A 21,100-nucleotide genomic window follows, 5' to 3' on the forward strand; every position below is an offset into this window, starting at 1 on the left:
TGGCACTTTGGCAAGCCACACCCATCTGGGAGAGGTTATGTGACTCCAAAGGGTCACCCCATCTCCGGAACTATGCTAGAGCTTGAATGGGAGGTAGGTAGAATGTCACATGATCCCTGGCTTTCCTGCCTAGTGGCTTCGACAGGGCTCAGTTTACACACGGCTCAGTTCACATGTGGGTCATGGATGGCTCCTGGCACTCCACTCTACAGCTTCCACACAAAGGCTGACCCTCATTAGATCACAGCGCAGTGGCAGGGATGACGACAATGGTGATTTGCCTGCCCCACCAATTTTTCTTCTATTAATGTTGACATGGAAAGTAGACTTACTCTTAGGCATTTGACCAACTCAGGCTTTCTCCATTTAGATTGTTAAATTCTCCCCACCAATGCACTATAACTAAATGGATCCTTTCAAATTAAAGTGACTCTTTAAAAAAATGACAAAACCTGCTGGTTTAAAAAAAAAATTTTTTTAAGTAGTCACTTCCCTGGTAGAATTACAATTACTAATCCACTTAGAATGCCAGAATAATATTAATACATTTTCAGAACATTCACTTTAGACCTAAGAGTAATTGTAGGTATGAAAGTGGTAACTGGGGCTTAACGGATGGACTTTGAAACATTATTGCAGGTTTACTTTAGCCATATCGTTGACCAGGCTGAGGGCATCTTTCAACACAGCTGCTAAAAAAAAAAAAAAAGACGACAGAATAGAACTATTTGTGTTTTAAGTGAGATACTACTCAGATCACAAAGGGCATCCAAGATCCAAGGGACAATAAAGGTCTGCAGAAGTATGTGAAGTCCCTGAAATGTGGCCTGTTTGATGAAGATGAGGTCAGGAAGAGGTGGGAAGATCTTCCCAGTTTTTATTCCTTTCATTTAGAAACTTACCGGCTACATCTTGTAGATGAAATTGCTATAAATGAAAATTTTTCCTCTCATAAACAAATATTAGCTAGTGCTTTAGTCAGCTTTTTCACTGCTATCACCAAAAAAAAAACCTGATAAGAACAATTGGGGGAGGAAAAGTTTATTTGGAGCTCATAGTTTTAGACGTCTCAGTCCACAGACTGCCAACTCCATGGCTGTGGGCCCACAGTGAAGTAGAATATCATGGAGGAAGGCAGCTCAGGACACGGCCACAAGGAAACAGAAGAGATCCCTGCTCACCAGAGACAAAATATATACCCCAAAGGCACACCTTCAGAGACCTGCCCCCTCCAGCGACACCCTACCTGGCTAAGATTATCATCTAGTTAATCCATTCAACTGGATTAATGCGCTAATTAGGTTAAGGCTCTTATGACCCAATTATTTCACCTCTAAATTTCTTGCTTGTCTTACACATGAACTTTGGGGGGAATGCCTCATATCGAAACCATAACATCTAGTGAAAGATACTTGAATAATTCAGGTTGATTTGTCATAAAGAGCTCAATGGCTTCTAATTAATTACCAAAATCTTTTCCTGCTTTTAATATGTGGCCCAGTTTTTTTATAAAATGAAATTAGGTTAGGAGGAATCTTAAAACAGGGATGTTTCCAGGTGTGAGCTGATGCCCACATGAATTCCATGTTCAGCTCTCCACTCATGGAGAACCCAGTCCTCAGAATGGTAAGGACAAGCCTGAGCATGAGGCTGCCCTCATGTGGCCGACACAGGGCTCCTTGTGTGTACCTCTTCCTCTATCAATATGTATCTTCCAGTTAGTCACTAGAAGAGATGATATGCAGCCATGCTTTCATTAACTACATGGGCCAGGTCTGCAATACTGCACTTGAGAAGTCTCCTATGTAAGCGTACGCTTATTTACATAACAGACCTCACTTGGCATATAGGAGGGACTAGTTCCAGAACCCCCAAGAGGACCAAAATCTGCAGATGCACTAGTCACTTATAGAACATACTTAAGTATTTGCATAACCTGCATATCTCCTCCCAGATAATTTAAATCATCTTTAGATTACTCATAACTCCTAATACAACGTAGATGCTATATGAATAGTTGTTACAATGGATTACTCAGAGAATAATGGCCAAAAAAAATCTGTACATGCTTACTATGGATTCTTTTTTTTTTTTTTCAAATATTTTTCATCTGAGGTTGGTTAAATCTGCAGATACTAGAAGGCTGATTATTTATATAAAACCAGAGTTCCTGCCTCCCTTGGTCACACCTAGGTTTTCCTCCTGGGCTCTGGGACAGTGCTACATATTTTTGTATTCACATAAGTTTATAAGTCCACCACTCTTGGTTTTTGTAATGTTTACTACACATATTTACATATTTAAATTTATTTATTTGTTTGTTTATCTTGCAGTGTTGGAGGTGAAACCTAGGGCCTCTTACATACAAGGTAAACTCTGTACCACTGAACTATACCCCCAGCCCCTGACATACAGGTTTAAATAGAATTGTTCTAGGTGCTAGATTCCCTAATTGATGCCAAGTTTTTCTTTTTTTTTTTTTTTTAAGGTCTTTCCTGGTGATAATTCCAATACTACTTGATTTTGTTCTAGGCATATGCAAACCATACTTCTATGAATAAAATTTTATGGAAAAAAAAACAAATTTCCTCCTCTAACTTCTGTAGACATGTGTTGTTATTAAATGGCTTGGTATGTTCTTCGCTCTCCTTGAACTTTTGTTTCTGGGGTTCATGTTTCAGGGGAAGCCTGTTTTCCCTCTGTTTTCACCATTTCTAAAGAAGCATTTGGCCAACATCCATTTATTTATTTATTTATTTATTTAGCGGTCCTGGAGATTGACTTCACACAAGCTAGGCAAGCTCCCTACCACTGAGCTACACAGTCCCAGCCCTCAGCCAACATTTATATTGCGGTTCTCTCCTTACAGTAAAGAGAGAACATACGTGGCGGTTACATTGGTAATCGTGTATTCTGTTCAGATCTCAGGCTGTTGCCTTCTGGGCTGTCTGACACAGTCTGGCCACTGTGTCAGTAAAAGATGAGCTGGCTGCCCCGAGCTGTATTCCAGTGTGTTTGATGATCTACGCAGCTGTCAATATAAATACTCTTCCACTGGTCAGGGTCTTACAAATACCCAGATAACTTTCTTACTACAGAAAATTATAATTTCATTTTGAAGTGGAACTAGAAATTGCCACCACAGATTTTTTCTTAGACTGCCTATTTACTGTCAATCACTTCGTGCCTTTCAGACCCTGGGAATCATGAGCATGGAGACTGTGATGAGAAAGATTTGAGTCTGCATTGTGACTACCAGTGTTTGTAAATTCTGTTGTACTCTTGGAAATTTAGAGAACATTTCTATATGAAGAATCAGGAGTCATAAAAAGGAAGGACACTTGAGAAATTATCTGTACTTCTTTATTTCTAAGAGGAGGCAACAGATACCTAGAGAAGCCAAATTACTTGACCAAGCTCATATTGCCAGGGAATAGCAGGCCTGGGTTTACAACCTGGGTATTCTTCTTCTAGCATAGTATTGTTGTTGTTGTTGTTTTTATCATCCCCAAATGCTGTGACTCACTTTTGAAGTTTTGTGAGGTTTAAACACATCATATTGATGCTTCAGTTTTCAATTATATATTAGCTGGATTTAAAATGGACTTATCATTAAAGCATCTAGAATAATATCTAGTATATAGTTGAGATTAAAAAGTATTTTATTTTATTGACTGAGTGAGCATCTCATGGATAACATACCCTAAGGCACAAGAAGAATATGGAGAAACTTGCACTGATAAAAATTAGTAAGCAAGAAAATCAATAAGCAAGATAAAAAGCAGAAAATAAATATTGCTAAAAAATTCTGAAAGAGAGTTTTGCAAAGTTGAGTTACTTATCTTCCTCTGAATATATTACCTTATATGTTATAAACACAGTTTTATAACCACATTTTGTGTGTGTATATTGAAATTAAACATTTCCTTTTCATTTATCCAATGAATATGATGGGTTACCTGCTGCAGGCCAGGTTGTGTTCAGAGTACTATGTGTATATTTTACCAACCCAAATTCCCTGGTGGGGTATAATATCATGGTATTTACAAACTAGTTGGAAGAAATGGACAATAAATAACTGTTGTAGGATGATGAAGAGGAAATCATTTCTTGTTTTTGTATTTTTCAAAGAAGTGTTAGGGTCTGGTCAGGAAAACAAACCACACTAGTGATGTTAGCAGAGAGAATTTAATGTAAGGAATTGGCTGGACCAATATTAGAGGAGTAGAAGTGCAAAAAAAGGAATAAGGTAGGAAGGAAGAGTGACTGCAGGAAGCGCCTCTCGCCGTGTTTGGGAGGGGCAAAGAGAAGAGCCAGGGCTTGTCAGAACCTGAGGACTGAAGGAGACCCAGACTTGGGAACTGAGAGGAGTTCCCTGGAGTTGGGACCCAGTCCTGTGAGGAGAGGTCCCTGAGCAGCTTGTGCTGATACGTGGAGAACACAGAACAGGTCCCCTGAGGATGTGGGACACAGGTCTCTTGGAAGGTCTTGCTTGGTTGGTGTGGTGCCTCTTGGGGTGCAAAGGGTTCTCTGGGAGAGTGGAAAAGACTGGAAGTTAAGGGTATACCTGGAAACAAACACTGCCACCCAGGAAGGCCTGTTGCTGGGCAACACTGGCAGGAAAATGACAGACAGGAGCTGGTCCCTTCTGCCTCTTGTGCCCACAGGGATCCCTATGGTGTCCCCTCTGGCAGAGTCACCTGGCAAAGAAAAAATGTTGTTTGTAGAGTTCCCACCCTCACTACACAGAGCAGAGTGTAGAAGGGAGAGTCCAGAGACAATTACTTGATAACAGGCAGGGTCCCAAGTGTGTTAGTGGCAGTCACTCCCCTGTCCTCAAGCCAGTTGCCAGATTACACAAGCAGGACTTGTAGAAGAAATGGCTGCAATTTATGGCTTATTGTGGTAAAATATACATGACAATATTTATCATTTTCACCATTCCTTAATGTGCAGTTCAGTGGCATTATGTACTGTCACATCACTGTGCAACATCACCTCTATTCATTTCCAGCACTTTCCACCCTTCCCAACTGTCCCGGCAACCACCATTCTACTTTTCATCTCTGCGAATTTGTTTGGGGAACCTCATGTAATTGAAATCATAGAGCATTTGTTCTTTCATGACTGGCTAATTTCACTTAGCATAATGCCTTCTAGGTCCATCCATGGTGTAGCACACATCAGAATTTCCTTCCTTTTCAAGGAAATCTGGTTCTGTGGCCCTTGGGATAACCCCTATGTTGAAGCAGTTGGGTGCTGGGGAGAGGATGCTTTGGGGGAGAATTTTAACATGCTGTGCTTGCTTCTTCCCTTGCTAACTCACATGTGGCTTCTTGGAAGAGGAGAGGGAGCTATTTGTCCTCATCTTCAAGCCAAGTGGCAGGGGACTGAAAAGGACCACACAGTGAACTCCTCATGTGCCTCCTGCAGTTTAGAGAGCTTTGTGGTCTGTGGTCCAGCTTACACCTGGAAAACCCAAAGGCCGGTGAAAGCAGCCTGCAGCAGTGGAGAAGGGGTATTATTCGGGGAGCACCGGCACCCTCACTGAGCTGGATCACAGGCGTGTGTGTGCCTTGGACTGGATGTTGGCCTCACAAGACAGATGGCATTGGTCTAGGTGATGGTCTCATCTGGACAGGTGAAGAGGTCAAGGGTGGAAAGTGGTGGACATATAAGGCTAGATGACCCCCTGCTGAAGGAATTGTCATAAGCAGTCAGCAGAACAATGACTCACTGTGTCAGGAAACTACAGGTGATAGGTCTTCAACCACGAAGGTCTGCAAAGAACCAGTGGAATGTTCCATGAGGACAAAATGCTCCAGCCTTCAGTTCCCACCATGCCCAGAGATCACTGACATTGATATCATTCAAAAAGGATTTGTATGGCTCCCTGACTTCTCCTTGCCAGCTCCTCTCCTCTAACCCTGCAGCCCTAGAAGGGCCAGAAACTAGCTGGAGCTGGGAGTGAGGGGGTCAAGAAAGACAGGAGACCACCATGCTCCAACTTCCTACCACGGGCTTTCTGATGGCAGCAGGCTGTTCTGGGGATGAGGAATTTCAAAGGGGAATGAAATCCGGAGCCTTGATTTTTACACTGGATGGGCAATATTAATTTCAGAAGGGGGAGCGTTTTGCAAATAAAGGGTTTGGAGAGCATTTTCTTAACTGAAAGTTAATGTAAAAATCAGTGGCCCTGCCTGGGTTTTCTTCAAAAGCAGCAGAAGAACAGGCCCCACGGGCTAGATTTCCAGGGACATAAAATTGCCTACAAATGCTGTTTGTGTGACATGATGGCTTTGCAAGTCAACGTTTTCAGTAGTGGGGAAGACCTCAGGTAAAACGAAGCAGTGTGTGGTCGTCTGGGGCAGCCCGATCTGCAGCGAAAGTGATGATCTGGGGTTGTGGAAAGTGGAGGACCCCGGGCCACCCCTGCATTCTTAGTGAAACAAGATTTCACCTCTTCTGCATGAAGCAAGACAGCAGCAGGTGACACTCTTTTCCTCTTCTTTTCTTGCCACCCAGTCTTCTGGATACAGCTCTGCAGTCCTGAGACAGGCAGATGTTTTGCACTCACCTAAAAGATCATAAGCCGGAAGTTGTCAACAAATAGAGACTTTTTAAAAGGACTTTGCCATAAGAGGAAGCAGTAAAATTCGGACCTAAAATAGACCATGATCTGTGATGATGTAAGAGGGAATGGTTGTGTTTTTTCAGTTAAGAGATCTTGAAGCGTATATTGACACTAATGGGAAAGATCCAGCCGTGAGGGGGGAAATTGATTAAGGAAATTGGAGGAGGGAAGTTGTTCATTATCCAAACAGGATTCCATGTACAGCTGATTGAGGATGTTTCATTGGATGGTACAGACAGTCTGTGCTCTTCCCTCTGGCAGGAAGAGCCACCTCTGAGAACAGATACAAATAGATGAGTGGGTTCACTGTTATGAGACCCTGGGAACCCAATGTTCCACTCCCTGGAACAACATACTTGATATATATAGCAGATATTAGGTTGCACATATAATTGTCAAGCATACGTAGGGTAACATTTAGAATTTATCTTTTGCTTCTTTCTTCTAAAAGTAGTGGAAGAGGAAAAAGATGCTTTTAAATAGATGCTCCTGGCTATTTGGGGACATTCATTCGCTTAACCACCTGTAATTTTTCTGTTGTGTTCAGCCCTCCGGGTTTGACTTTATAATTGTCTCTCTGGAACATATAGAAAGTGACTAGTTACAGATTTGGGGACATTGAGAGGTGGAGGGAAGGCAGAGGTGTGGAATGGGCAGCACTAAGTCAGGTGGAGAGAATTGTAGGGCCTTTTGGAAAATAAGGATTGTCCTTATCAGGCAGGGAGGAGGGGCTGCATCCATCTATTCTTATTGCTGTTCTCAGGGTCCCATCTTTTCTCCTGGACAATGGCCTGAAATACATGTAAAATACCTGGAAAGACTGCAGGTTTAAGTAATCAGTCAAGCCACTGGCTCTAACCAGGATTTTATTTTTTCAGTCTGTCCTGGCCATGTGCAGCTTCAAGAGGGAAGAGGATCAAGGCTGCTTCTTGAGCTAAGAATTAAGTGGTGAGAGTTTTCTTTCTTAAGTTATGCAGATGCCTCATCACCCCCTTATTTTCCAGGCTGTCATATATTCTCTGATGGGAGCAGCCTTGACCACCCCCCACAAACCTTACCTTATTTGGAAACTAATTCCTATGACCACAGGTCATGACTAATTAAATTAGATTTTAACGACCGTATACTGTTGGCTGCCAGGTTCCCTTTCTGGAATATTAATGATGCTTTTTGAAATTCATATTTCCCTAAATAGATTGAACAACAACTACCCATGCTTTTTTTTTTAAATGAATCAAAATTTTGAATTGCAAGCAATAGCAATTAATTCTGGACATCTTAAGCAGGGAAGAAACTTTCTAGAATATGCTGGGGACTGCACAGACTCAAGAGAACCCAAACTGGGAAATGGGACAAGGCAGTTGGAGAAAGACAAGGTCCCTTTGTAGTTGCAGTCACGTCACTTGGCCAGGCCACTGCCACCACTGCTATAGGCTAGTTGCAGCTGACACCATCATAGTGCATTGGCCTTTGGACATTTTGCTTTGGTTTTAGAATCCAGGGTTGACCAAATCTAGGTCACATGATCTGGCCATTGTGTTTGTTTCCTAGCACCACTGTAAATAAACTACCACAAACTGGGCGGGTGAGAACAACAGACATTCATTCTCTCACGGCTCTGGAGATATCTTAAATCAGTCCTCAGTGGGGGTAATGCTCCCCTTGAAGGTTCTAGAAGAGAATCTGTCCTTGCCTTTTCCTGCTCCTGATAGTCGTGGGCATTTCTTGGCTTGTGGCAGCTTTGCTCTCATCCCTGCCTCTGGGCTTTTCCTCTCTGCCTTCTCCTCTTCTACTTGTGAGGACAGTTGCCATTGGATGTAGGATCTACCTGTTACAAAACAGGATGATCTCATCTTGAGATCCTTAATTACATTTTCAGTTCTTTGTTTCCAAACAAAGTCACATTCACAGGTTCCAGTGATCAGATAGTGGACATTTTTTTTTTTGAGGGGGGTGGTGGAGGTCACCAGTCAGCTCCCTATCCCATCCCACCGGGGCCCAGGGAGTGGGAAATATTCTGTTTCAGAGTCTATGGTGAGAGGCAAGGCCCAGATCCCACCAGTACTCTACACAATGAGGTTGTTCCAACGGAAAACCCAGCAGGACGTTAGACAGCCAAGGTAAACAAAGACTGGCCACCCCAGTGCCAAGACCCAAGTGCTGAGTCTAATTCAGGAACAGCACAGGGAGTACCGGTGGTGAATCCTATCTGGGGCACAGGAAAGACTTCATAGAGAGATGACACAGCTGGGTCTCGGTTATATCAGTTCTGTGGTCTAGAGGAAGAAGAAAATTCCAGGAAAAAAAAAGAGAACAAAAATATGAAAACTTCAACTGTCCAAAACCTGACCTTAGGCTGAGGAGGTGGCATGGAGATGGGGAGATAGGTGAGAGGAGAGAGTCTGAGGTAGAATGCACAGGATGAGATTTCAACAACCCAGATTTCACTCCACCTTGTGTGCAAATGGAATCTCTTCCTGAAACCCAAATGCACAGACCTTATTTTTTATTTTAGTAATAACTCCTGGAATGCCTGTTTGGGGGTCAATTATATTGTAAATATATTCACATGAAAGAGGCTCCTATGTAAATCATCCTCACGTTTCCCCCTTAATCCCATTGCTGGAAGATCATTAGATGATTTATAGGTTTACAGATTTCAAACTGTCCTTTGCGGGGGGAAATAACTGGGATTCCTCATCTCCCATTCTGCCCAAACCATCCTTCCTGAGAGGAAAGAGGGAGAATAATGAAGGTTTTGCTTCTGCTCTAGGATTGTCATTCATAACAGCAGAACCCTCTTCTTGCAAGCTGCTGTTCCGGGATCCTATTCCTTTTATCTTAGCACAGACTGAGAGCTGGTTTTGTCAAATTGACACCAGCAGTGAATGCCTGGGGGAAGCCGGTGCTTTATTTTCATTTTCCTTAAATCTCACATTTGATTTTTCTTGTTCTTTTCTGGCATCCTCTAATCTACAAAATCAAAATGAATTGTAACACAGTTAGATCCAATATGGCCTCGGCATGGCCTGTGGAGGAACGACCTTCTTCATAAGGGATCTCATGATCAATATCGGGCTATGAGTTCTTGTTGCCTATTTTTTATATCCCCCTCCTGTAGCCACACACCCTCACGTTCCCCGCCTGCATGTTATCACACTCATGTCTTTTATTTAGATACTGGAGATAATAGCCTACTCCTCTCAGAAGTCCACTGAGACATGGAATCCTTGAAAATTTTCAAGAAAAACAAAATACTCTTAGGGAATATGTGGTCTCTCTCCTTTAAGATAAATTTCACTCCCATTGCCTATTTTCTTTCAACATATACTTCCTCCAGGTAACTTTATAGTCCCTGTTGGGATTATAGAGGGGGGTTATATTTTCCCAGTGTCACATATTTTGTTGTTTTGAAGCCCTGAGTTTGTTCTGCTCTTAGAATTTCAATTAGAAATGCCAGTTAGTTGTTCCTCTGCCTTCCGTGTTCACTGTGATCTCTCTGACGCATCATTAAGGAGTTCAGTGTAGAGCTGGGAATATTAATGAGGCTATTTCACTTGCCTCATTATTTAGAGGGAGTCAGAGTCACAATGTCACCCCCAAACTGTGGAATCGACTACTGCTTGCTATCTGTAATTTTCTATCAATCAGTCACATACTTGCTTCCTACCCTTGTAATTCAGCTGTCATGCTATGCTAGTCTTGTGTGAGCCTGTAGTTTCTAGACAGTGGGACCTTCCTCCCAACATCTTTGGCTCTTAGAGCTTCCAATGCCACTGTTGCCTAGTTGGGTGCTTAGTCAATAATTCTTTAATTCAATTCAGTTGCAGTAGCTGTGTTACCTCTTTATTGCTGACCAAGACACCTGATAAGAACAACTTAGAGGAGGAAAATTTTATTCTGTGCTCATGGTTTCAGAGGTTTAGTCCATGGGCGGCTGGTTCCATCCCTCTGGGCTCCAAGATAGGGCAGAGCATCATGGCCCTACCTTGGCATGGCAGTAGAAAGTTGCTCGGCTCAGGGCAGCCAGAAAGCAGAGAGAGAGGAAGGGAAGGGGCCATAGAGAACATGCACCCTTTTGGAGCAGCCCCCAGTGACCTAACTTCCTCCAGCCACACTCCACCTGCCTGAAGTTACCACCCAGTTAGTCCATTCAGATTTGGATGGACTGATTAGGTTATGGCTCTCATAATCAAATCATTTCACTTCCTGTATTCACACAGGAGCTTTTAAGAGACACTATCTAGCCGAACCATAATGGTAGCATTCTAATGCAGGTGGCTAGCTGCTCCTCTAGTACTGGCATTTACGGGAGTTAAATGTTCATGACCCTTGGTGTTCTGACCTCATTCCTTTTCTTCCTCTACACATTATCTTTTGATTTAATTTATGCCCTGGGCTGTAACTGCCAAGTCCTAGGATAATGATGATTTTTTACATGATCTCTAATCCAGCCTGCTCCCTGAGCTTCATGTCCATCTTACTTATACATCCTTCTGTTATTACAGAAACACTGCCCAAGCCTGAAAACCCCACCTCCTCTTGCATTCTTTCTGGTGGTAAATCAGCATCATACACCCAGAGTCATTGTTTTAACCTCTTTGTTTTTCTTTCTTCACCTGCTTATGTAGTAGACATTTATTGAACACCGTGAACCGCAGTACCAGACAAAGATGCAGAGATCATAAGAGATGTTGCCTCTGGGCGTTGTCTGGAAAGTGCTGAAATCAAATACACAATATAAAGAATTATACAAACAATGCATATCGTAATATAAAATATAACACATTGACCATCATGTTGGGATTTCAAAATCCATTAACAACATCTAGATTTTCCTATATTCTGTGTCCTACATATGCATAAATCTTAAGTAAATGTCTTTGGATATATTCACGTGCATTCCAAAGGAAGGGTTTCTCAGAGATTTTTAAGATTCCTACCAGAGTTTCCTATTGTTTACCTTGCAGATTTTTTCTTCCACCTCATTTTAGCACAGAAGTGGCACATCCAACTATGTCAGCCCCATGCTTACTACAACTTCACCTTCAGAGTGTCCTTTGCCTTAATTCTTCATCAGTCACCTATCAATTTAGTTCTTTCTCCTTTTTTACCCCTTTTAAGTATCTCTAATATCATTCTTTGTCTGAAGAGTTTAACCAGGTTCTTTCTCTGTCTTCCTTGTGATCCATAGGCAATGCTAATCTGCACCATCGCCCTAAGAGATTTCTAAAACCCAGGACCAATTTTGTCATTGCTTCTACTTAAATAACTTAAGGGTTCCCCATTTTATGTTCAGGATAAAATCCAGACTCCTTCGAAGGCCGAAGTAGGTCCTGTGAGATCTGACTCCTTCCTACTATTGTAGGCTTTGATTTCTCCTTCCCTTCCCTTCCCTTCCTCCTCTCTTCCCCATCAGCTGGAGTTAGGAATGTGAACTATGGAGTCAAACTTTCTGGGTTCAAATCCTGGCTGTGCCATTTATTAGCTGTGTTACTTTGAGAAAGTCACTTGTACTCTCTTTACCTCAGATTTTTTTTGTCTGGAAGGTGGGAGAAATAGTAATTCCTGTTTCATACAGTTATTGGGAAGATTTCAGTGAGCTAATGGAATATGCTAAACACTTACAAGAGGGTCTGACCCATAGTAAGTAATTAATATATTGTGTTACTATTGTTGTTGTTGTAAGTTTGCCTTAAATTTATCCAAAAAAATTGTGATTGGTCTCATTTCTTCCTTTGGGGGGCATAGAATCACCACCTTCAGCTGACCCCCTACCCATCTTTTGAGCTTCAGTTTGGCTGTGATCCCTTTGGGGGAGACTTTGTTGCCCCCCTCCCCCACTATAGGCTGCATTAGTTGTCTCTCCCATGTGCCCCTATGTTACCTGTGCACGCTTGGATCATAACTTGAACACTCCAGATGTGGGCCATTGGCATGTGTGATTTTGAATATTTGTGAGTGACCTAAAAGTTCATAATGTTTAGCAATTTATAATGAGGTTAATAAAATTCTATCTAAATATTTGTGATTATTTGGATAAAATAAAGCAAGGCATGAAGTTAGCAATTGTCAGGAGCTATCCATCCCCAAACTAAATTCTATATATTTCTATATATACTATATTTAAATTTTCTATTTCTTTGTATATTTCCCATATTAAATCCTGGGTTTCTGATTGATGGGGAAGGGATGTGGATATCTTTCTCTTTAATAATTTGTAAGTATCAGAATATTTTCCTGGCAAATACTTAATTAGTATTTGTTGAATAGATGAATGTATTTTTAAATTGACACAGAATTCCTTTTTTATTTGGGTACTGGGGATTGAACTCAGGGGTACCTGACCACTGAGCCACATCCCCAGTCCTATCTTGTATTTTATTTAGAGACAGGGTCTCACTGAGTTGCTTAATGCCTTGCCATTGCAGAGAATGGCTTTGAACTCTCAGTCCTCCTGCTTCAGCCTCCCCAGCTGCTGGGATTACAGGAGGGTGCCACCACCTCCGGCTCCTTTTTTTAATATTAAAAAAAAAAAACCCTGACTTTGCTGAGTCATAGTGTGAGGTATTGACCCTCTTCCTAGGACGATTCACACACATGACTTTACCCCAAAATTTCAGAAGGTTTAAGTTATGGAGCTTTGCTTGAGAATATGGCTTCCCATTTATTCAACAAGAAAGAAGAGAGGGAAACACATTTCTTTTCATTCTAAATATGCAGAGCTATATGGCTGCTATAGTAAAAGGACTTACCAACATTCAACTTTTTTTTTTTTTTAGATTGTACTATACTAGTTTATCCTTACCCAGCAAGTTCTTGCTAAAGATAGTAGGATTCATACATTTTAGAGGCAAAATTTTCCTGTGATTTTGGAAAATTAAGGGACATCAGTAATATGTGTAGGTATGTGTATGTGGGGGGTGTAAATTAGACATATAGAAAAACCTCCAGTCCCGCTCCCACTCCATTAGCTCACATAAGCCTTAATCACTATCTAAAATTCTTTTCATAGGTTACTCTTTCTAACTATGGTGTTGAACACTGTCTTGAGTAGCTACCTGAGAAGGCTAATATCTTTGGGCATAGGAAAGGTATATAGGAAAGATATATAGAGAGCAAGGTCAGCTGGGACAGAGGATGCCCAGGCCAGGTCTAGAAGGGCATCCAAGTAGAGAGCTGTTGGCTTGCAGCCCTGCATGAGGGTGAATTAACAAATGCATGCTCCTTTATAGATTCTAAAACTATATGAGGAAGGATGAGGTGCTTTGATTGGTAGCTCTTTCAAAATCCTTCTTAAATGTACCTTCTAAAGAGCCAGCTTCTATGACTCTCAATAGCACAGTTCATATACTCCCATATGGTTAGGAAAGAGTTGCCTCAGGGTGAATTATATATGCAGATTCCCAAGACCAGAGGGAAGCTTGCGAAAGCACACACAGATTGATGATTCTTAAACAGGGATCCAGATTGGGGTGAGGTGGGCAGCAGCCAGAAGTTGGGGGAAGCCACATGCATCCCATGCTGCCATCTTGAGAATCCCTGTGTAGTAAGAGGCACAGCTGGTGGTGGCAGTGGTGTACACACTAGAGATAGGAAGACCAGGAGAAGTGATTGTGATCCAGCCTTAGGTCCAGTCATCTCATTTACAGATAAGCAGTTAGGACCTGGAGTAGGGTTAGCGGGTTTTTCCTACCATACTAGGCTGCTTTTGGGATCTCATGCTCTATCCAAACGCTTTTATGTTACAAAGTGTTTTTTGGTATGCAAAGTACAATTTTTTTCAAGTAGCTAGGAACCTTTTAATGGGGCTCATGACAGGCTTATAAAAAAGAAAAAAAAGTTAAGTATGAACAAATGAAGAAGAACCAGGATTCCTTGTCAAAGTAATGGAAGTGGCTGATACTAGGAACAAATACGGAGCAGTCCTGTTGTATCTGTAGTAACATTGTTTTAAATAGTTGATATATATTTAACTTAGTTATTATATTCAGAGTTTACTATCCATCATTGTACTTTTTCCAGGAACAAGATGAAATCATTCAATTTAATTTGGGGAGAAAGTACTGTATATTTTACAGAAAGCTGAAGAATTGGTTTATAAACTGCTCTTGTAATTCTGGCACATTAACTTTTCTCTTTAGTCCCTTCATTGCTGGATGATTTATGCAGAGGTCAAGAGGCCAGGCTGGGCTATAGCTGCTTCAGTATTTCTGTTATGTAAAATGACCTCAGTATTTGTTTTTTCCTTGTAGGGCCTGTATTCCCTTCAGAGACTCCTACCAAGTGGCTGATCATGTGAAGGACCGAGCTATTTGATTTCATTCCTACTACTTTTCATTTACATTACACACTGAGTCATGAGAAACAACTGTCACTCTCCGAGGGAGGAAACTGCCATGATTTACAAAGTCAAGAAGTGATTTCCTTGTAACCACAAGATGACTCAGGTTAGTAGCTTTCAGCTCTTACTGCAATTCAAATACTGTGTTTTTGATAATGTGCATGTTAAATAAACCTAATGAATCCCAAATCCCATAATTGTAAATGCATAACAATGTGATATAAAGTAAGCTGAAGTTTGTTTGTGCACCAAGTAGAAAAACATTTGAAAATATTTTTTTTGGGGGGGGGGCGTGCAGGGGGTAAGGAAAATCTTACAAACATATTTATTTATTTTTGGTGCTTTTCTAAGACTTTAGTGATAGTTTTTTAAAATAATATAGAGATGTTAAGTTTGAAGTACCCATGAATTAAAAAGCATAAAAGCTACATATATTACATTTAAGTCTTTTTAATAATATAAAGGTTTTAACTGTCTTGACCAACTTGTATTTGGAATTAGGATTTGAGTGTATCTTTGAAATTTAATGCAGACATTTTTGCTCTTTCTCTTTCTCTAATACTTGTCTTCTATGGCATTTAAAATAGAGGAAGAATTTATAATACTTATAGTTGGCTTTAGTTATTAAAATGTGGCAATCATATATCTAAGGTATGTCTATAAAACAAATCACTGCTAGGGCAGGGAATCTTAAAACACAAAACAAATCCAGGTAAGCTCAGTCTCAGCTCTGCTTTCCTATGAGTGCTGCTGGGCCCATAGTAGTGTATTTATAATTTGTGACCAAAGACTTGAAGAACAACTTGCTGGAGTAAAGTATCATTGTTTTGCAGAGGAAGTCAAAGAAATAGCCCATTGATTCATTTGCTATATAATTAATTGTTCACACGCATATATATATGACCCATACATGGGATCCATGTATATATAGCTTGAATTATATTTATCCCATATATGTGTTATCCATAGATACATCATACATATCACATGTATGTATATATGTGTATGTAAACGTGTATGTGTGTGACCATGTATATACATGTGATCACACACATATGGATCAAATGTCATATCCACCCTCCAAGAACTTATAATACAGTTGCGAACACAGAGTTGGGAGCTTAAAATGGTATCAGGAGAAATGACCTAAAAGAGGTAGAGATGATAAATTTTCAATATGTAGAAATATAGGAGAGACCATTTTTATCTATAGTTATCCACAAAGCCTTTATGGAGCAAGAAGAAGCTGTGCTAAAATTTGAAAACCAGGTAATATTTTGAAGGGGAATGTGATAGGAGAGCATTTCAGATGATAAAGTTATAGATGATAGAGAAAGTTTGCTGGATTCACCAAAGGCATGAATAAGGGATAGTATAAGGGACAGTATACAAGACCCACTCAGGAAAAAGTGAGTAGATGTGTTAGCCATTTTCTGTTCCTGTGTAAAACATCTGAGGCTGGGTAATGTATAGGAAAACAAGTTTATTTAGCTTGTAATTTGGGAAGTTGAAAGTCCCAGATTGAGTGGCTGCATTATTTCAGCCTCTGGTGGGAGCCTGCAGAGCCACATCACAACATGCTGAATGGAGTGTGGCAAGAGTGTGCAAAAGAGGTAGAGTGAAGACACGGTGACACAGGAAGTCAGAGGAATTTAGGAGCCTGGCTTGATCTTTTCATAACAACTTGCTCTTGCAAGAACTGACCACTCCACAAGAACAACATTAATGCCTTCGAGGGAGGATGCCCTCATTACTTCATTACCCTGCACTAGGATCTTAAAGATCCTACCTCTTAAAGCTTCTACCACCTTAACATCACCATACTGGGACCAAACTTCCAGCTTGTGCAACTCTGGGGGACAGACCCAAACCCTAGCAGATTTCTTTGGGTGGAGCTGAGATTGCAGTTGTGGCAATTACAGTATCTGAGACAGGACAGGTAGGCTGGCCCCAAGCTGTGGAGGGTTTTCATGGCAACAGAGGACCCTTGAAGGGTTTTTCAACAGGATGGAGTATTAGTAAAAGGATATTGCAGGAAAAATAATCCAGCACTGGCCTGAAATAGAGTTCTAATCTTCTTCTTTGGATCCATGGGGTGGGGATTACAAATTGTAGGTAGAAGCCAGGCATGACACAAATGATTTATTGCCCCTAGGGACAGGAACCACTCTTGGGGACAAAACAAAGCCTTCTCAAACCTAGATCCCTATCTGTGTAGGTCAAGTGCAGTGTCTCATCTCTTTGATGACATATGAGGAAAACCTTTTCCCTGTTGCTGAAAATATTTGGCAACACTGAGGTGGATGGGTACTGGGGATTGAACTCAGGGCCACTCAATCACTGAGCCACATACCCAGCCCTATTTTGTATTTTTATTTAAAGACAGGATCTCACTGAGTTGCTTAGTGCCTCTCTTTTGCTAAGGTTGGCTTTGAACTCGTGATCCTCTGGTCTCAACCTCCCGAGCCTCTGGGATTATAGGTGTGTGCCACTGTGCCCAGCAATATTTTTACTCTTGATTTATGTGTGCACTTTGCAGTGATCATTAGGAAGTTATACACTTGGAAAAAAATCTTTTTCATTTTGTTTTATTTGTGGACATACCACGTATTTAAAGTTGCCTTGGAAATCATGACCGTTGGATATACACCTCAATGTTCACCCTTTCTGTCACTCTTTCCATTCCAGAAACATAGCATTCAGGAAGATCATTCAAGGTGGGGACTGATGGGAGGGATGTCTTACAGAGGGACATAAGGAAACTTTAGGGTGATGGATTCATCATCATGCCTTGCTGGCTTCCTGGGTGTATACATATGTCAGAACTTATCAAACTATACACTTTAAATATGTGCAGGTTGTTATATGTCAATTATACCTAAATAAAAGTATTTAAAAATAAATAAAAAAAATAAAAATAAAATTTAAAAATAAAAACAGAGATATTGCTCACTTGGCTGGAGTTTCATTCTTCATCTACTCATTAAACATATTTAGTCTGAGAAGCAAAGGGCATGTCATTTCAAAATGTGTCAGATTGATATATTGATTGTGTCAAGCGAAATCACCTGAGGAACTATAACTTCAGAATGGGCCATTTGACCTGTATATTACTACGGGCAGCAAGCCATGAAGATTCTTGTGGGACGGATGTCCTTCACATACAAGGTTGAGAATTCACCCCGATCACCATAGACTCATAACTGGGGCTGCAGTGAACCTGAATAAGCAAAAGTTGCCCTCATCTTGCACTTGCTTTTATGTCCCTGCCCACCATGTAGCTACCCTTACCCAGATCCATCTGTCCTTTCATTCTTTCCAAACTTACTACTTTTTGTCTAAAAAGCATTAAAAGTGCCATGCTTTAGTCATTTCTTCAGACTTCACTAGCTCGTGAAGATCCCCACGTACATGCAAAATTAATAAAACTTTTATGCTTTCTTTTTTTTAATATCTTTTAGTTGCCAATGGATTTTTTTAAATTTTATTTGTTTGTTCATATGTGGTGCTGAGGATCCAAACCCAGGGCCTCATACATGCTAGGCAAGCGCTGTAACCACTGAGCAACAACCCCAGTCCCTTTTATGCTTTCTTTTATTAATCAGCTCTTATATTAATTGTGTTCCTAGATTTCAATCAAAGATCTCTAAGAACTCAGGGGTGTAGAGGGTATCTCTTTTCTCCACAATACCTATAAGTCTAGTGCTAGATACTGGGGGCTAAATAAGCATACAAGAAAATGTTTCTTCTTTTAAAATTAAGAATCCAGTAAAAGTACCTAATTTTCTATGATAGAAGTACCCAAGTCTTCAATAGTGTATGATAACTTTGCAAAACATTTCAAGTCCTGTAGAATTTAGGCATTAAATCTTCTAGGATTTAGGCATTAAATCTTCTAAGATTGGAGAATACCATAGGAATTACTACTTTGTTCACAACATTAAATTAAATTTTTAAAATACGATATGAAACTGTATCCAGTTTTCTAATTTTTTAATAATACATCTACATGAAATAGGAAAGATTTATCAAGAAAAAATTAGTAGCAAGTTACTTTTTTAAATTTTTTTTTTTTGAGTTGTAGATGGACACAATATCTTTATTTTATGTTTATGTAGTGCTGAGGATCGAACCCAGTGCCTCTCACGTGTGAAAAGAACACTCTACCACTGAGCTACAACCCCAGCTCATAGCAAGTTACTTTCTAATAGGTCATTTTCATTATTTAGATAGTTAGCATTTCTTACAATGAGCTAAGCTATTCATTCCTTTCTTTGTTTCTTCTTCTTTTTTTTTTTTTGAAAAGCCTAAAATGCCTCTGGAGACCTAACCTTCCATGACAAGAAAACTTTCCTTGCAGAGAGCAGGGAAAGAGAATTTAGCAAGCCTGTGCAGCTGCTGCCAAGCAGCTAATCATGTTTAATACCCACAGCAAGTCCCATGGCTTTGCCTGAATTCAAGTGGGTGAATGTTATCCTAATCACATATCCAGAAAAGGAAATCCGAACACTGGGACTTCCCAATGGGCTCCTGATGCTAGAAGCAGGAATTGTTCATGTCCTTCTGACTATGCATCCTTTGGGAAATATATTAAACCATTTACCCCTCCTGTCAACTTCCTGTTCCTTTCTCCCCGCTCTTCCATCCTCCAAGAAGTAAAGACTGCAAGTAAAACAAAACCCCAAATACTTGGTGTAAAAAGTCTGCTGAACTAGGGTGGACTCTTCTGATGGTCAGGTCAGAAATTCTACAATATTAAGCATAGCGGAAATTATTGACTCTTTGTGTTGAAAAAGGTAAGGTGTAATCCTCAGAAGCCAAACCTCAGAGACTTGAACAAGAAATCCATGCTGCCATGACTCGTTCTTCTCATTTATCTTTCCTCTCAGATTGTCTTACCTGACTTCACCCTCTCTACCTGAAGACAGGTCTTTTCTGTACAGTACAAAACATGCTGCCAACACCTTAATCTTTACATCCTTCAGTTCTGTGATGCCAAAGGCAGCACCATTTCTTATTAGCCCCATACTGAGATATCTTAGACAGCCACAGTACTAGGCTCGCCTTTCATCACCAGCCCACTTCTGACCAATGTCTGTGGCCCAGGATATGGGACACCAAGAATGGCCAGGCCTGGGTCATATGCTCATCCAGGGAGGGCAAGATACAAATGATCAGAAGAAGGTTGATGATGAACAGAATTGGACAAATAAAAAAACAACAGCTATTCTAGTTCACTGAGTTGGATAAACCTCTAGGGGTCTTCTAAAATTGTAAATCCATTCATGCTTCCTCTCCCCATGTCTGCAACATAAAGCTTCCTGCCATTTCACTTCGAATAAAATCCAAATTAGTTCTGATTTTCAGGGCTGTACTTTATATGACTAATCCCTACCTTTCACATGATCTTCCCTTTTCTTGTGGCGTCAGCTACAGGAGCCTTCTTTCCCCAAGTATGTTTTAACCTTTGGGCAATGAAACTAGTTCACTTATCTTTACATGCTTACCTTTCTTATCCTTCACTCCCTTTGTCTGTCTGTCTTCCCCTCTTCTCTCTCTTCTTGTTCCCAACCTCCCAAAACACACACACACACACACACACACACACACACACACACACACACAGCAGGTTTATTGTTGGGAGACAATTCTCCACGTTTTGCTCTCATTTCTGCATGTGTGTATCAACTTTTGTTCTAGACTATCTTTTCAAGGATGGTTGGATAGCTAATGGGCTTGAAATTCAGCCACAGGGCTGCAAATGCCCCAATGTACTATTCACTGATCCTCAAAAAGAACTTGGAAGATTCAATGAAGAAGGTTTGGACATTTTATTACTCTCCTGCTTCTTGGTGGCAGCAGATTAGGATGCAATGGAGGGCCACATCACACCCACAAGCAGGAAGAATATATATGATAGGTTGCATGCCAACTGCACAGGTGGATTCCTTCAGATGTTTTTCTTAATGAGAACATTCTTTTACTTTACAACCAAGGTTGCTCTGCTTTGATCCTCACCTAAGGATTAGAGACAAGGGAAGTGACCAACTTCCCTCCTCCATTTCCTTTGTTATCACATTCTTTAGAGTCTTTCTTATCTCACTGCAAGCTTTCCTAAGGCA

General features: G+C 40.7%; 1 protein-coding gene across 11 annotated transcripts in view; it reads left to right on the top strand.

Moving 5' to 3' along the window:
* The window catches only part of TRMT9B (tRNA methyltransferase 9B (putative)), a 56,965-nt gene that overhangs the window by 14,469 nt on the left and 21,396 nt on the right, over positions 1-21,100 (top strand). For 6 of the 11 annotated variants that reach the window (XM_081268895.1, XM_081268890.1, XM_081268889.1 and 3 more), the window contains exon 2: positions 14,890-15,084. The gene's annotated coding sequence lies outside the window, so the exon portion shown is untranslated. Of the gene's footprint in view, positions 1-7,561; positions 7,583-12,795; positions 12,855-14,889; positions 15,085-17,360; positions 17,460-21,100 lie in introns of those variants that run through there. The other 5 variants (XM_081268891.1, XM_081268893.1, XM_081268896.1 and 2 more) reach the window with 4 other exon arrangements.

Source organism: Spermophilus citellus (assembly GCF_964194105.1).
Source record: "Spermophilus citellus genome assembly, chromosome: 16".
Taxonomy (NCBI): Eukaryota; Metazoa; Chordata; class Mammalia; order Rodentia; family Sciuridae; genus Spermophilus; species Spermophilus citellus.